The 12,305-nt window shown below is 47.1% G+C and overlaps 1 protein-coding gene across 1 annotated transcript in view; it reads right to left on the reverse strand.

The window, feature by feature from the left end:
- POR (P450 (cytochrome) oxidoreductase) overlaps positions 1–12,305 on the reverse strand; it is a 100,028-nt gene that overhangs the window by 61,712 nt on the left and 26,011 nt on the right. The window lies entirely within an intron of this gene.

Raw genomic sequence — 12,305 nt, forward strand, 5'->3', positions numbered from 1 at the left:
GGGCGGATCACAAGGTCAGGAGATCGAGACCACGGTGAAACCCCGTCTCTACTAAAAAAATACAAAAAATTAGCCAGGCGCCATGGCAGGCGCCTATAGTCCCAGCTACTCGGGAGGCTGAGGCAGGAGAATGGCGGGAACCCGGGAGGCGGAGCTTACAGTGAGCCTAGATCGCGCCACTGCACTCCAGCCAGGGGGACAGAGAGAGACTCCTTCTCAAAAAAAAAAAAATACAAAAATTAGCTGGGCGTGATGGTGGGTGCCTGTAGTCCCAGCTGCTTGGGAGGCTGAGGCAGAAGAATCGCTTGAACCCAGGAAGTGGAGGTTGCAGTGAGCCGAGATAGCGCCACTGCACTCCCACCTTGGCCTCCCATAGTGCTGGGATTACAGGTGTGAGTCACTGCACCTGCCAGACAGTCATTAATCTTAAAGCTCCCAAATAATCTCCTTTGACTCCATGTCTCACATCCAGGGCGTGCTGGTGCAAAGGGTGGGCTCCCAAGGTCCTGGGCAGCTCTGCCCTGGTGGCTTTGCAGGGTTCAACCCAAGGCTGCTCTCACAGCCTGTGGCTTTTCCAGGGACAGGTTGCAAGGTGCTGATGGATCTACCATTCTGGGGTCTGGACGACAGTGGTCCCCTTCCCACAGCTCCACTAGGCAGTGCTGCAGTGGGAACTCTGTATGGGGCCTCCAATGCCACATTCCTCTTCCACACTGCCCTACCAGAGGTTCTCAGTAAGGGGTCTGCCCCTGCACCAGGCTTCTGCCTGGGTACTCAGGCTTTCCCATACATCCTCTGAAATCTAGGCGGAGGCTGCCAAGCCTCCTTCACTCTTGCACTCTGTCCACCCACAGGCTCACCAACACATAGAAGCCACCAAGGCTTACGGCTTTCACCCTCTAGTGCGGTCAGCCTGAGCTGTATCTGGGCCCTTTGAGCCAAGGCTGGAGGCTGAGTGGCCAGGGATGTGAGAAGCAGTGACCTGAGGCTGTGCAGGGCAGCCGCGCCCTGGCCCTGGGCCTGAACCACAAAGCATTCTTCCCTGGTAGGCCTCCACAACTGTAATGGGAGGGGCTGCAGGGAAGGTCTCTAAAATGCCTTCAAGGCCTTTTCCCACAGTCTTGGCTATCAGTACTTTCCTCCTTTTTAAATCTGCAAATCGCTCTAGCAAGTGGTTGCTCCACAGCCTGCTTGAATTCTCTTGAAAAAATTTTTTCTTTCTCTGTCACATGGTCAGGCTGCAGATTTTCCAAACTTACACTCTGCTTCCCTTTTAAATATAAACTCCAACTGTAAGTCATTTCTTTGCTCCCACATCTGAATATAGGGTATCAAAAGCACCCAGGTCACCTCTTTTTGTTGTTGTTGTTCACGCTGTTGCCTAGGGTGGAAGCTGCATCTTGTTATGAGGGAACATTAGACAAACCCAAACCAAACTGTGAGACGTTGACAGAGACACGGCCTCACGTTTTTAAAACCGTCAAGGGCATGAAAGATAAAGACTGAGTGATCTAAGACACACACACACACACACACACACACACACACTCTTTGAGGTCTTGGACCAGGAAAAAACTTTTTTTTTCTGATGTAAAAGATATTAATGGCAAAATGTAAAGAAACTCTATGATTAGACAACAGAGGATACCAATGTTAATTTCCTGCTATTGATCACTGTATTTTGCTTACGTAAAATAAATAAATAAATAAATAATTTTTAAAAACTGTCCTTGCCTTGTAAAAATACACACTGAAGTACTTAGAGGTAACCAAGCACCATATCTGCAACTCATTCTCAAATAGTTCAAGAAAAAATATATCACTCACACACACACACACACATCGATAAAGCAAATATGGTAAAATATTAACAATAGGGAAATCTGGGTAAAGGGCACTCAAGAATTGTTGGTACTGTTGCAACTTTTCTGCAAATCTGAAACTATTTCAAAACAAAAAGTTAAAATTAAATACAGTTCAAGGCCGGGCGCGGTGGCTCAAGCCTGTAATCCCAGCACTTTGGGAGGCCGAGACGGGCGGATCACGAGGTCAGGAGATCGAGACCATCCTGGCTAACACGGTGAAACCCCGTCTCTACTAAAAATACAAAAAACTAGCCGGGCGAGGTGGCGGGCGCCTGTAGTCCCAGCTACTCGGAAGGCTGAGGCAGGAGAATGGCGTAAACCCGGGAGGCGGGGCTTGCAGTGAGCTGAGATCCGGCCACTGCACTCCAGCCCGGGCGACAGAGCAAGACTCCGTCTCAAAACAAAACAAAACAAAAAAAAAAAATTAAATACAGTTCAAAAGACCTACTGAGGCTGGGTGCGGTGGCTCATGCCTGTAATCCCAGCACTTTGGGAGGCCAAGGCAGGTGGATCACCTGAGGTCAGGAGTTAAGAGACCAGCCTGGCCAACATGGTGAAACTCCCATCTCTACTAAAAATACAAAAAATTAGCCAGGCGTGGTGGCACGTGCCTGTAATCCCAGCTGCTCCAGAGGCTGAGGCAGGAGAATCGCTTGAACCTGGGAGGCAGAGGTTGCAGTGAACCGAGATTGTGCCACTGCACTCCAGCCTGGGCAACAAGAGTGAAACTCTGCTCAAAAAAAAAAAAAACAGCAAAAAACAGAGACTTATTGTATAACATGACTATAGTTAGTAGCAATGTGTTGTACTCTTAAAGATTGCTAAGAGTAGATTTTAAGTGTTCTCACCACAAAAAAAGGTATGAGGTAATGCATATGTTAATTAGCTCAATTGAGCCATTCTACCAGACTTCAAAACAATATGCCATACACTATAAATATATACAACTTTGTCAATTAAAAAATTTAAAAGCATGTTTAGTGAAGAAAATGTGCTACATTTTAAAGCATAAAATTAAAGAAAACATAATCCAAACTCTTATTTGGTTTCATTCTACCAGTTTTTTACATGTATATTACAGGACTTACTTTTTTTTTTTTTTGAGATGGAGTCTCGCTGTTGCCCAGGCTGGAGTGCAGTGGTGCCATCTCTCAGCTCACTGCAACCTCCACCTCCCAGGTTCAAGTGATTCTCCTGCCTCAGCCTCTTGAGTAGCTGGGATTACAGTTGCCTGCCACCATGCTTGGCTAATTTTTGTATTTTTAGAAGAGATGGGGTTTCACTGTTGGTCAGGCTGGTCTCAAACTCCTGACCTCGTGATCCACCCACCTTGGCCTCCCAAAGTGCTGGGATTACAGGTGTGAGCCACTGTGCCCGGCCATGTTTTTAACATGATTGGTGTTATACTACACATAATTTTGTTCTACCTCTTTTCATATATTAAATTGTGAACATTTTCTCGTTATAAATTCTCAAATGTCATTATATTTTCACTATTACAATGTCAAGTTACAGTGCATTTTCTAGTACAGAAAAAAAATTAAAATTGTTTAAAAAAAAGTCATGAAAAACAGGATTGATATATTTTCAACGTAAGTCTTTGTAAGCCACTGATAAGTTCCTTAAAATAGAATTTCTGGCCCAGGCGCAGTGGTGCACGCCTGTAGTCTTAGCACTTTGGGAGGCTGAGGCAGGCAAATCGCTTAAGCTCAGGAGTTTAAGACTAGCCTGGGCAACACATCAAATCCCTGTTTCTACAAAAAATACAACAATTAGCTGGGTGTGTTGGTGCACACCTGCAGTTTCAGCTAGCGGGAGGCTGAGGCATGAGAATCACTTGAACCTGGGAGGAGGAGGTTGCAGTGAGCCAAGATTGCACCACTCCACTCCAGCCTGGGCGGACAGAGCCAGAATTTGCCTCAAAAAAAAAAAAGAATTTCTGAATTTGTCTTAGAAATATTTCTGAATCAAAGGGAATAAATATTTTTAAGGTCCCTGACTTAACTGTCAAATTATTTTTCAAAAAGCAATTTATTTTCAACATTTCTCTGCAGCTCTTCCTCTTCAAGGCACACTGCTAAGCTGAAGAGACAGGAGCAATTCCACAAAGCACTGTGTGCACAGAAGCCTAGCAGCGGGTGGAAGGAGAGAAAGCTGAAACACAGGAATTAATAAGCACTTAAGGGAGGCCATGACACCTGTGCCCAGCAGGGAAGGCAAACTGAATCGAGCAGTGGCCTCTTCCTCCTTCTCTGGTGGAAGACACATCTTTATCTCCTTGCCAACATTAAACAGATGGCGGGAGCCGGTTCATGTGTGGGTGAGTCTGGTAGTGGTTAAGGAGGGCTTCCTGATGGAAAGGGACTCAAAAGGGCAGGTGACAGAGTGGGGAAGAGGCCACACACCAAGGCCAGAAGGGAAAATAGGGTCACGGCTTTAAAAGGAAAAGCAGGCTGGGTGTGGTGGCTCACACTTGTAATCCCAGCACTCTGGGAGGCCGAGGCGGGAGGTTCACTTGAGGACAGGAGTTCGAGACCAGCCTGTCCAACGTGGTGAAACCCCGTCTCTACCAAAAATATTAAAAAACTAGCTGGGTGTGATGACAGGCGCCTGTAATCCCAGCTACTCGGGAGGCTAAGGCAGAAGAATCGCTTGACCCTTGGAGGTGGAGGTTGCAGTGAGCCAAGACTGCACTACTGCACTACAGCCTGGGCACAGAGGGAGACTCTGTCTCAAATAAATAAATAAATAAATACATTAAAAAAATAAATAAATAAAATCACACAATAAGTGGCCCTTTGTACCTGGCTTCTTTCACTTAGAATAATGTCTTCAAGGTCCATCCACGTTGTAGCATGTATCAGCCCTTCATTCCTCTTCATGCCTGAGTAACATTTCATTGTATGGATATACCACATTTTGTCTATCCATTCAATGGGTGATGGATACTTGGATTGTTTCCTCTTGGGGGCTCTTATAAATATTGTTGCTGGCTAGGCACAGTGGCTCATGCCTGTAATCCCAGCACATTGGGAGGCTGAGGCAGGAGGATAGATTGAGGACAGGAATTTGAGACCAGCCTGGGCAACACAGTGAAACCCCATCTCTACAAAAAATTTAAAAAATAGTGAGGTGTGGTGGTGCACATCTGTAGTCCCAGCTACTCAGGAGGCTGAGGTGAGGGGATCACTTGAGCCCAGAAATTGGGGGTTACAGTGAGATATGATCCCAAGACTGCACTCCAGCCTGGTGACAGAGCAAGACCCTGTCTTTAAAAAATAAATACCTAAGGGCCGGGCAAGGTGGTTCATGCCTGTAATCCCAGCACTTTAGGAGGCCGAGGCAGGCGGATCACCTGAGGTCGGGAGTTCGAGACCAGCCTGACCAACATGGAGAAATCTTGTCTCTACTAAAAATACAAAATTAGACAGGCATGGTGGTACACGCCTGTAATTCCAGCTACTTGGGAGGCTGAGGCACGAGAACCACTTGAACCCGGAAGGTGGAGGTTGCAGTGAGCCGAGATCGTGCCACTGCATTCCAGCTGGGGTGACAGAGCAAAGTTCTGTCAGTATAAATGTTTTCTATTTCCATGTTTACATTTATTTATTTATTTATTTTTTAGACAGGGTCTTGCTCTCTTGTCCAGGCTGGAGTGCAGTAGTGCAATCATAGCTCACCACAACCTCTACCTCTCAGGATCAAGTACTCCTCCCACCTCAGTCTCCTGAGGAGCTGGGACTACAGGCACACACCACTACACCTGATTAGTTTCGGAATGTCTCTAAAACAAGGGTTAGTACCCTTGGTTCTTAAGAAAAAGCACTCAGAATTGTAGAAGAAAGGCCTGCTTAGTCTACACAGCACTGTTTACTGCAGACTCACTAAGCAGGAGCCAAGCAATGCAACCAACATTCACTCAACACCTACTACATGCCAAGCACCCTGGTTAGGCACTTTCTACAATTTCTTTTGATTCATATGATAAACCCGTTTAGAGAAATATTATTTCATCCATTTTATAGATTCAGATTCAAAGACCTAAGGACCAAGCAAATTACTGAAATTTCCACAACTTACAGAGGGAGATGTAGAGACCTTGTGGGACTCTCTCTGTCACTTCTTGTTGCAACCCTAGACAAGGAAGGGGTGACCCAACTCCTGGCTCACAATGGTCTTGGCGGTTCTCATGCTGGCTACTGCCACCCCACATTCAGCTAGTAGTGGGCTGTGCCATTCAGCAAAAACTGAGTTTCTACTAGTACATAGAGGACCAGGGAGCCACGGTGGGGGTGCTCTGGGCGACAGCTTCACCCACAGAACAGGTCTTGGTCGGTGGCTTCCTTCTGTCCAACAAGTGGTTTCAAACCAGTTCTTCCACAAGCTGACAGGGCACAATGGTACTAATGAGACAGACAGGCCAGATGGCCCATGGGCTGAGGCCTCAGAGGGCACCATATTGGTCATTCCCTCCCCGGTGTTGCTTGCATTTCACCTTGGTGTTAGGTCATTGCTATGCATTTAAGGCTGGTGTCAATCAATTGTGTATTGAGGCCAGGCATGGTGGCTCACACCTGTTATCCCAGCGCTTTGGGAGGACAAAGTGGGAAGATCACTTGAGGTCAGGAGTTCAAGACCAGCCTGGCCAACAAGGTGAAACTAAAAATACAAAAAATAGCTGGGCATGGTGGTGCATGCCCTGTAATCCCAGCTACTCAGGAGGCTGAGGCAGGAAAATCGCTTGAATCTGGGAGGTGGAGGTTGCACTCAGCCGAGATCACGCCACTGCATTCCAGCCTGGGCAACAAAGCGAGACTCAGTCTCAAAAACAAAGTGCATTGAGCACCAGCTCTAGGTCATCTCTGTGACCTGTGCTTGGATATTCATAGCACGTGTTTAAATTCTAGAATGTGGGTAGTAGGGTTACTAAAAACCCACAACATGAATGAGTCAGTAATAATTACATCCCATTGCTATGGTGACAAAGGACTGTCATGCATCGTCTATAAAAGCATTATAATTATTACATCATTTACAAGATTGCCCATACAGAGCTTTCTATTGCCCCATGTTGTCTTACAAGGAAGACAAAATCCTTTGGTGCTGGCCTGACGTTGTACCATGCCCGCTGCTCGAAACAGGTACACTAGGTTACCCAAGATGCTGCTTTAGACTGAGGGCTTCATGCTCCATTTGTCAGACACCACCAAGAGAGCTGCGTACTTGACTGCAGCGAGCTGTGAAGATGTGCTTAGGTTGGGAGAACCACAGCTCTGCTGCACCTGCTGGGGCTTCCTGTTAGAAAAGAGACCCACCACATCACATAGTACACCTGTCTGAGAGGCTAGAGGGAAAGTCCTCCAGGTCACAGCACCAGAAAAAAGTCCTCTTGAGCAGTGACCCACATTGCATGGCTTCACGCTGAACTCTAAGCAACGTCTAGTGTGGGCAGGGTGACTCCGTTAGGCCCCTGGCCTCCATAAGGTGACTCAGTGGTTCAAGCAGCTTTTTCTCTTGTCATTCCACCATCTCAATGTACAACTTCCGCGGCCATCCCGATGGGAAGAAGGTTGTTGGAGGGCCCGGTCCGGGCTCTTAAATGCTTCCATCCAGAAGTGACATACATCACTTCCTCTCACAGACCATGACCCGAAGTTAACTTCAAGAGGGCTTAGAAATGTGTGGGAGCCCAGAAACACAGCGAACGTATGTCTGCTGCAGGTGTCCAGGACTAGCTCAAGGTGACAGGGAACAGGTGGCACAACTGGTGGGAATCTAGTTGCTCAAGAACTCATGACCTATAAACCAGATTTTTAAAAACTGAGATAGAAGCCGGGAGTGGTGGTTCACACCTGTAATCCCAGTACTTTGGGAGGCTGAGGCAGGTGGATCACAAGGTCAGGAGTTCAAGAGCAGCCCGGCCAACATAGGGAAACCCTATCTCTACTAAAAATACAAAAAGTAGCCGGGCATGGTGGTGCGTGCCTGTAATCCCAGCTACTCGGGAGGCGGAGGCAGGAGAATCGCCTGAACCCAGGAGGTGGAGGTTGTGGTAAGTGGAGATTGTGCCATTGTACTCTAGCCTGGGTAACAGAGCAAGACTCTGTCTCAAAAAAAAAAAAAAAAAAAAAAAGAAAGAAAGAAAGCAAGAAAAGAAAAGAAAAGAAAGAAACCTGAGATACAGACTGGGAGCAGTGGCCCACGCCTCAGGCCAAGGCAGGCAGGATCACTTGAGGTCAGGAGTTTGAGACCAGTCTGGCCAACATGGTGAAAACCCCATCTCTACTAAAAATACAAAAATCAGCTGGGCGTGGTGGTGGGTGCCTGTAATCCCAGCTACTCAGAAGGCTGAGGCAAGAGAATCACTGGAACCCGGGAGGCAGATGTTGCAGTGGGATAAGATTGGGCCACTGCACTCCAGCCTGGACCACAGAGTGAGAGTCAGTCTCAAAAAACAAACAAACAAACATAAAAGAACTGAGATAGAATTCACACACCATAAAATTCATCATTTTAAAGTGTAAAATTCAGTGGTTTTCACTATATTCACCCACTGTGCAAGCATCACCACTACCAGATTCCAGAGCATCTTAATACCTCCAAAAAGAAATCCCACACTCATCAGCAGTCACTCCCTACTCCTGACCTGGTTTTTGTTTTTTGTTTTTTTTTTGAGACAGGGTCTCACTCTGTCAGCCAGGCTGCTGTACAGTGGCGTGATCACAGCGCAGTCTCCTGCATTGCTGGGACTACAGGCACTCACCACCAAGCCCCGTGAATTTTTTGTAAGAGATGGGGTTTCGGCCGGGTGCGGTGGCTCACGCCTGTAATCCCAGCACTTTGGGAGGCTGAGGCAGGCGGATCACAAGGTCAGGAGATGGAGACCATCCTGGCTAACATGGTGAAACCCTGTCTCTACTAAAAACACAAACAATTAGCTAGGTGTGGTGGCGGATGCCTATAGTCCCAGCTACTTGGGAGGCTGAGGTAGGAGAATGGCATGAACCCAGGAGGCAGAGCTTGCAGTGAGCCGAGATCAAGCCACTGCATTCCAGCCTGGGCAACAGAGTGAGACTCTGTCTCAAAAAAAAAAAAAAAAAAAAGATATGGGGTTTCACCATGTTGCCCACGTTGGTCTCAAACTCCTGGGCTCAAGCCATTAGCCTGCCTCAATCTCCCAAAGTGCTGGGATTACAGATGTGAGCCACCAAGCCCGGCCCTGACTTGTTTTTAACTAATGAACAGAGTGAGTTGTCTAACAGAATACCTTCCCCTCTTATAATGTAATGTACACGTAATAACAGCATGTGGTAAGCACTTACAATACGACAGTCTGCTATTTCATTTCATCCTTACAACACTGCTCTGATGTACAGGAGCTGTAATTATCACAAAGGTTAAAGTTCCTTGTCCAACATCAGGGAATCAATAAACGGTGGAACCAGGATTCGAACCCAGGGCAACGGTCTCCAGAGCTATTCTGTCAACCACCTGTCTGCCCTTCAAGACCTTTTCAGGACACGGCAAAGTTACAGGTAGATGCAGCCTCACTGGATGACTTGGGGTTCATTTTGCAGCTGACATCCTGGCCACATCATCGGAGGACAGCATTGCCCAAGATGACATAACCCCTGCAGAAGGACACGGGATTGGTCTCATGTCCGGGTGGAGCTATTCTGCATCCCTGTAACCCTGGTGCTCATCAGACTTGGCATAACATGGGCACTCAATATTTGCTGTTTTTTTTTTTTTTGAGATGGACTTTCGTTCTCCTTGCCGAGGCCGGATGGAATGCAATGGCGCAACCTCAGCTCACTGCAACCTCTGCCCCCCGGTTCAAGTGATTCTCCTACCTCAGTCTCCCCAGTAGCTGGGATTGTAGGCATGCGCCACCACGCCCAGCTAATTTTGTATTTTTAGTAGAGACGGGTTTCTCCATGTTGGTCAGGCTGGTCTCGAACTCCCGACCTCAAGTGATCTGCCTGTCTTGGTCTCCCAAAGTGCAGGGATTACAAGCGTGAGCCACCATGCCTGGTCGGCACTCAGTATTTGTTTGCCGAATGACTGAATGAACAGAATCTCCCAGACTAGAGTCAATGCTTCGCCCTCCATGGCACGGCACACTGGCCCTTCAGCCAGGAAGGAGCATGGGAACAGAGCCGTGCTGCTTTCTAAGACCTCTTGGCCCTGCCTGAAATCACCTACTAAAGGGCAAGAAATCCTTTCAAATTTCACAGGAAAAATGGCAGGGGGCCAGGTACAGTGGCTCATGCCTGTAATTCCAGCACTTTGGGAGGTCAACAGGAAGATCGTTTGAGCCCAGGAGTTTGAGATCGGCCTGGGCAACATGCAAGACCCCATCTCTGAGGAAAGGGGAAGGAAAAGGGGAAGGGAAAAAGAAAGACTAGTCAAGCATGGTGGCATATGCCTGTAGTCCCAGCTACTTGGAAGGGCTTAAGGAGTTTGAGACTGCAGTGAGCAATGACTCTGGGTGACAGAGCAAGTGTCCTGCGTTAAAAAAAAAAAAAAAAGAAAGAAAAAAGAAAAAGAAAAAAAGCAGGACACTGCACGTGGGAGGTACTAAGAGATTCAGAACCTTCACTTTGGACTGGCTGCCTCTCACTCTGGCACAAGATCGCTCCTCGCTCTGCCAGATTCTCAAGCTTCACTCCTGCCTGTTAAAGTAATCACTCTGATTCTATTCTCTTGCTCACACCTCCCAAAGAAATGCCCTTACAGAATTTACAACTGAGCCTGAACCTCTCAGCCTCTTATCTAGATGGGACCCAGAAAGGGTCACCTGTGGGAACACTCTTGTTCCTGAAAACAGCGCCTCCACCCTGGCCTAGGCCAACATCATGTTTCATCTTGCTGGTCTTTTCCACACACGACAGTAGTCCCGGCACCTCGAAGAGAGCTTGGCACATACACTGCGCTCTACAAACACTTGCTGAGTACAGGGGCTGCTGCCCATTGCTTTATTCAATGATCCTCGTGTAAAGGCCCACGGAAAAGCACTTTTTTAAAAAAAATTTTAAAGATGGGGTCTTGCTTCATCAACCAGGCTGCAGTGCAGTGGTGCAATCATAGCTTACTACAGCCTTGAACTCTCAGGCTCAAGTGATCGTCCTGCTTCAGCCTCTTGAGTAGCTGTGATTACAGGCGCCTACCACCATGCCTGGCTAATTTTTTAAATGTGTATTTTCTTGTTGAAGAGACAGGTTCTCTCTTTGTTGCCCAGGCTGGTGTCAAACTCCTGGCCACAAGTGATCCTCCTGCCTCAGCCTCCCACAGTGCTGGGATTTCAGACATGCGTCATCGCACCCAGCTGAAAAATAGTAAAGAGAAACTGATCGGCTTCCTTTTTCTGATAATGTTTGCTATGTAATCCCATCTTTCTTTGCCCTGGCATCTAGGAAGCTCTAGGCGGAGTTGTGTGCTCAATTACAAGAGCTTCCTGGGACTGCTTTTTGATACCATCACCTCCCAGAGTCCTTCTCTCAATTACTAGGCTCTCAGCTTTCAGTTCCCCCTCCGGTTTTTGATTTGGTTGGGGAAAGCATGGAACTTGAAATTCAACAAACAACGAAAGGCCGACAGACCTTGGTTCAAAACCCAGATATGCCACCTATGCACTCTGGGATCCTGGGCACACGATTCACCATAGGCCGTCTCTGGGATGACCATCCTCACAGTGCTACGTTGATTACATGAGACAGAAACACCCAGTGCACTCAATGGTTATACTCAACCCCTTTTATTTTCACTAGAATTTTCTATTATTCATTTATTTTGGGAATTTTCTATTTTTTGTTTATTATTGTATATTTTGAGATGGGGTCTCACTCTATCACCCAGGCTGGAGTGCAATGGTCTGATGATGGCTCACTGCAGCCTCGACCTCCCTGGGCTCAGGTGATCCTCCCACCTCAGCCTCCCAAGTAGCTGAGACGACAGGTGCACGCCACCACACCCTGCTAGTTTTTAAACACTGATGTTTAAAAACACTAATTTTTAAACAGAGATGGTGTTTTGCCATGTGGCCCAGGCTGGTCTTGAATTCCTTGGTTCAAGTGATCTGTCCACCTCGGCCTCCCACAGTGCTAAGATTATAGGCATGAGCCACTGCGCCAGGCCCTAGAATTTTTAAAATAAACAAATTTATTCAAGTCTTCAGCATCCAGGTAACTGATCTAGACAGATTCAGAAAGAGTCAGAATATTCTTCAATTGTAAAATTATTACTGAATAAATTATCTACAAAAGGAACTTGAGACACAATTTTTTTTTTTCAGAGACAAGTGAATATTTATTTTTGTGCCTTTCTTCCTATGTGTATTTCTTTCTTTTTTTTTTTTTTGAGACGGAGTCTCGCTCTGTCGCCCAGGCTGGAGTGCAGTGGCCGGGTCTCAGCTCACGGCAAGCTCCGCCTCCCGAGTTC

The sequence above is a fragment of the Colobus angolensis genome, unplaced genomic scaffold, assembly GCF_000951035.1.
Source record: "Colobus angolensis palliatus isolate OR3802 unplaced genomic scaffold, Cang.pa_1.0 Scaffold120, whole genome shotgun sequence".
NCBI lineage: Eukaryota > Metazoa > Chordata > Mammalia > Primates > Cercopithecidae > Colobus > Colobus angolensis.